We start from the raw sequence: 6,484 nt of genomic DNA on the forward strand, positions 1-6,484 counted from the left end.
TAACACTATTCTTTTCCTCTATATATGTCTACTCCTGGTGATGCTTCTGCTCTATCGTTGTCTACCCACCACTCGGGTTTCTCCCTACTCTCTATCGTGTCCAAAGTGACCTTTGATGGCACCAAATACAATGAGTGGATGTGCAATATCAAGACGGTTCTTCAATTCGAGGGAAAAGAATATTTCCTTGAAGAAAAACTCGTTGAAATCGATGAAGCCACAACTACTCCTGAATAACTAGCCTCCTACAAGAAACACTACGGAGATGGAACAAAAGTTTCTTGCATCATGGTCGCTACAATGGCTCCTAAATTGCAAAGGTTCTGTGAAGACTATTGGCCATATAACATGCACAATGAACTTGATGAAAAGTACCACAAGAGAGCTTGTCAAGAGAAATATGAACTGGTCAAGTCCCTCATGGCTTGCAAGATGAAAGTGTAACATCCCAAAATTTAAGACCAAATATTTCATTTTTAATAAAGTAATTATAAAACCAATAGTCTGAAAACATCCATGGTGTCATCCCATATCAAAACCAATATGTCAATTATCAAAACATGTCATAATAAAACAACATCAGAGTATAACTCCCAAAGATCTCATGTGCGGAAATCATGGTGTGATGCATTGCAATCATGTCGACTCCTTTCCTTTCGAAGAAGAAGTACCTGAAACCAAAACTGAAAACCGTAAACACGAAGCTTAGTGAGTTCCCCCATCATACCACATACCATACAATAAACATACTGCCTAGCATATCCAGGTGCTGGCCTACCCCTTCGGTCTCTTTCAACCGGTAACCGCCTAGCATATCAGGGTGTTGGCCTACCCCTTCGGTCTCTTTCAACCGGTAACCGCCTAGCATATCTGGGTGTTGGCCTACCCCTTCGGCCTCTTTCAACCGGTTACGGGGACTATTTCACCCCTACCATTACCACATAATTGATGGATTTTAAGCATAAGAACAATCCTATGTGCTCATACAAACCCTAATGCTTGGATCTAGGTTTCTCTATTGTACATGCAATGAATCCAAGACTTACAAACCCTAGATCTATCAAATAAGAACTAAAATAAGGGTTTAGTAATTACCTTTGATTGTTATATAGCGATAACAATCAATCCTTGCTTTGATTGGCTTCAGAAAGCTTAGTGCCTCAAGTGTTGCACCTCTAATGGAGTCACAAACACCACTAAGCAACTTGAATGAAGAGGGAGGAGAGAGGAGGCACCAAAACGGCTGGAAACCCTAAAGGATTACTTGTCCACGTTTTTGGGGCTTAAGGGTCCTTTATATACATGTAGGCTATTAGGGTTTACAACTAGGAAACCCTAATCTGGCTGCTTAGGCCCTAAGCAGCCCATGGACTCCTTTAACATATCCCTTGGACAATTTCTAATGGGCTTCCCATAGAATTCGTCCAACCTATATATTATTAGGTGATCCATAGCCCAATCGTAATTATCTTATAATTACAAATCCAGTCCCCTAAGTTTAATTAATCTCTTTTAGCCACAAAATTAATTCTTAATTAATTCTTGACTAATATTAATTAAACTATATGATTTCTCCTTTAATATATTATTCTTATAATATATTAATAAATCATAATTAAACCTCTCTCTCCTTAATTCATCCTACATATTGCTATGGTGAAGGCAACCCAAAAGGACCAGGCTCATAATCGGGTCAAGTACATACCAAAATAGTTATGGACTTAGACACTGATCCAACAGTCTCCCACTTGGATAAGTATAATAACTATTCTGCGTATGACTTCAGAACCTGATCAGCAATCGTAGCTTCCAAAAGTCGCTGTCAACTCTGATCTTATCAGATACACATGTCCTTTAGATAAGGGATTATATATTCCTCCATTCTACAAGATATCGTATAGACATGAGACATGGATTGAAATCATTCTCTCAGTCTATGTGTCGTTTCCCGATTTCCGATTTATGACGACTGACTAATTGAACAAATCAAATCTGTCCTGGCCCGACCGAGCACTTTCCTTTGTCATCACTAAATCATCGAGGGGCCCACAGATATCGCTTTTATCCCACCTTGGGTAAAAGTAATGGATAAAATTTGAGTCAAATGCTTGCTTGCACCTACTAATCGAATCACACACAACAATAAGTTTTATAACACCAAGTTACTGGTGCGTTTACTTATCATCAATGTGCAACCGACCAGCAAATAACAACTCGCACGTCTCGGTTTCAAGAATATACAATGTTATCGTCTCACCAATCACTCGTGATAAAACCATGAAGTGATTCAAGTGAGTGTGGGTTTAATCCAATACTTTAATCTTATCAAAGCACTCATGAACTCTGCAGCAAACTTGTGCTATGTCTAAACACTTTAGACAATCTACAGACAGATTCATGACAGTCTTCCTTCATACCTACTTCCAACGTATGACCGACTGTGGAGGTTTGTATAACCTAGTTATTCTGGAAGTCAAAACATGCAAAATGAAACGCAATAATAATATTAATCCTATATGGTCCCAAAAATTTTGAGCGTAAATAAAAACACTTTTATTTAAACACCATATTGATTACTCATTATTCATTGCTTACTGTTTCAGAAAATCAACTTATTACTCGAATTATAACCACAATTGTCCCATGCTCCAAGCATACACACTTTGGTTTCCTATAGTCGATACTTTGTGAAATAGATCAATTGAAAACGTTTCCAATGAAACTCATTTCACAATCCCCAATCCTTATTATTAGTATAAGAATACCAAATTCTTGCCACTTTTAGAATATGTCAGATTCTAACATTTTATGCAATGATTCTTTCGTAATGTCATATCACAAAAGTCACCAAGACCCGACTAATGAAATTACAAGGTATTCTATCGGAAATTGTTACAAGACAATTCCATAGACGTGAAGTCTCACATTCAAAGTACATTCCTTTGAACATCCTTCTCGCATAAAAGTTTCTAATCTAGACATATTTCTTAATATCCAACTCCCATTAATGGAAACATTTCCATATTTGCCATATGACAACTCATTCTTGATAAAATCTTATCTATTCATAATAATGTCAATATAGTCCATCCAGTACTATACTTCCAACTACTCACAAGCGACAAATCCCAACCTCAGATCGTCCTTTGATAGCTGTTTAATTATTTTAGTCAAAACCAGTTCTAGTCCCTTTTCCCTCTTAATGCCCTAGACATTTGGAAAATTTTAGAATGGTCAAATATTATAGCATATGCAATCGATCCTATATCCAAAGCGTATTGGACACGATGCATAATGTCTCACATAAAGACGTGATACTTTATCAACCTTCTGCCATAATATTTTATGTGCCCTGTTCCCACAATTCGAACTATGAAGAGGGATGCCGTAATCATAATCGAATTTTGAGAATGCACTATGTATCCTTGACTATATTTATTAACGTTTCTCGATCTAAGCTTTAGAATTTTGAAACGAATTATAATATTCTCTCCCTTAATTATAGCAAAACAACTTTTCAACCCTTGCAACTTTGCAAAGTGAATATTTGTTTTCTATAATTAATATTGCTAACTTGCAATACTTACCATAATAATCATGCTCCCACTAACATGATGATTATTTTCTTACCAGCATAACACTTATGCTCCCACTAGCTTTGACATGTATTCAGAAAACAATTGAACTTCTAGAAAACAATGCTTATTGAATTCCGTAAGTTCATATTTCTAATACCTAATGCTTTGATAAGCCTTTATCTAAGCTTTTTAAGCTCATACACCTTTGCCTTAGATAACTCACATGTGTGTCTAAACAATTCAGAATTTATGTTACTAAGTCCCAAATGTTCAGATCAATTGCCAAATCTCACAATTCGAACTATGAAAAGGGATGCCGTAATCATAATCGAATTTGAGAATACAATTTTCACAATTGCTATCTTCTTAAAATCTCTCTTAGTGAAAGCATTTCCTCACAATCATTTTCATGAAGGAGGAAAACCTTATGACACTTAGATTTTATGATGTATGTGTTCCTATCCATGTGAATTTGTCAAAACAAAAGTTTGCGACAAATCCAAAACCATATGGACTGAACTTGTTCAATCTTGATTTCTTGCCTCATGGTAACATGAATGCCCACCATGTCTTCCAAGCAACTCACCCTTTCATATCAATGTACTTTCCATTGATCAAGGTGCTTTGTCTTTATGCATTCAAATGAGAACTCATAGAACTCACACGCATAATTAACTCAACTAGAATGACACAGAAAGAGAGTATGTCATCCACGATAGGCTTTAAACCTCAAGTCATGTGCTAGTGATGATCAACTAGGTTTACTCTTGATTTGTTCTTGAAACTTTTCAAGACCATTAAGACTCCCACTGACTCCTTGACATATAAGATTCTCTTGTCAAGAAACATTTCTTGACAAACAAATATTCAAGAGTTAGTGTAGCCTTTTGTCAAGTTTAACACTTCACACAATTGGTCCTGGTTGGTCTTTGTCTTATCCAAGACATCACAACTTACCAATTTCAAATGTGCAAGAATAAGAAAACTTTTCCAAATTTCACATTTATCGAGTGTTATAAACCTACTTAAGACTTGTCACTCATGTCAGAATCTTGACTCTAAGACTTGATATTGGAACGAAGTATGATTGACTTCTTGATTTAACCATTTATACAATTCTCGATTCCTCTTCTTAGACATGCAATCGCACTAAGACTCACTTAGAGGATCAATTGAGATATGGTTCTTAATCATTAAGACTTATCATAAAACACAATAAAAGGTACTCTCCCTTCTTCTTAGAATAGAGAAACTTTTATCTTTCTGCCTACTTGATTGAAACTCTTTCAATCAACTCAGTATTATACTTAATCTTATAAGTATAACCATATTTACTAAACTTTAGTAAATCATGACGAATATCTTTATCACTCTTGTGGTGGACTTGATTAACGCACAACCTAGTGTACTCGATCTCCTAGTCCTTCTCTTGACACTTTGTCAAAGAATTAGTCTAATTTCCAAATATGAAGTTTCTCATTCATCACGAACCAAGTTCCATGATTCCAAGTTTCTGTCCAACTGAAACTTGGGCGATGAGAATCTTCCCTTATTTGGCAAATTCTCTACATTTCCACAAATAACATAATTAAGAATCAAATCCATTATAGAAACAATTAAACATCAATTTTTCATACACACCATTGCATGGATAAATAAATAAGACAAAATCAAAATTTATTTTATTGCAGAAAAACTTGTCCTTACAATGTAATTCAACTGAAAAACTATGCTATTACATATTTCTTATCAATCTATCCTAACTCTAGAGTAGCAGCTCAAAAATCTGATCCTCGAGTCCATGCGATCGAAATCCATTTCTTCATGATCAGATTCAACACGCTTCTGCCTTAAGCTTCCTCTCTTTTCTTCGATCCTGCAAAACATCAAAATGTAATCTTATCACATCATGTATTAAGAATCAAAGAATAGGAACTTATAGAGTTAGTTAATAGATTTTACCTGAAGTAGAGCCATACATCTTGACTCTCCCATCTCTTAGATCTCTCAGGTAAACAGGGCAGCTTCGTCTCCAATGCCCCTTCTCTTGGCAGTAGAAGCAGATGGACTCTTTTGGAATGGCACAAGGAACTATCTCAGAATTTACCTTTTCTGGATTTCCAATGTCACCATTTTCAATGTCCATTGAAGTTTGGGAGTTTGATTTGCCAGACAAATTTGCTTGATCAGCACGCCAAATCATTTCTGATTCAGCAGCTATAAGCAAATAGGTCAAATCAATGAGGGTCACGTCATGGTCCATCATATAGTACTCTCTAACGAACTCACTATATGATTCAGGAAGTGAATGAAGAACCCAGTCAACAGCCAACATTTCTGAGATATCGACACCCATCATCCTTAACCTATCAATGTGTGACTTCATCTCTAAGATGTGTGCACACACAGGTTTCCCATCTTCGTGTTTACTTGCCAATAGGGCTTGAGTGAGCTTGAATTTTTCAAGCCTTTGAACTTGTAGGTTAGGGAGAATAATTGGAGGAGGTGGAGGAAGTGAAGCATGACTCTCATTTCCTTGATCGTATCGTGGAACGTCATGTTCATTTGGAAAGCTTGTTCCAAGGGACTTGGGAAGACCATTGTAAGATTTAGACATCTACAAAACGGGAGAAAATTCAAGTTAGTTGATAAGAATCCTTGATGTAACACCCAAATGAAACATCAAGGCTAGGATCCAACACAATACTCTACAACCTAGAAGAGGGATGCCGTAATCTAGTTGCAGAATATTTGAAGGTAGGTAAATGACGATTTACCAATTTCCACCATGAAAAAAAGAAAAAACTTTTAAGTTTTAAATGAATTGAAACTCCTAGATCATTTGAGATTCATTGAACTTTTCAATGGCATGTTTAATCTCGATTATGCCCTTCTATTTGTGACTG

Source organism: Lactuca virosa, chromosome 3, assembly GCF_052849685.1.
Source record: "Lactuca virosa cultivar CGN04683 chromosome 3, Lactuca_virosa_CGN04683_v6, whole genome shotgun sequence".
NCBI lineage: Eukaryota > Viridiplantae > Streptophyta > Magnoliopsida > Asterales > Asteraceae > Lactuca > Lactuca virosa.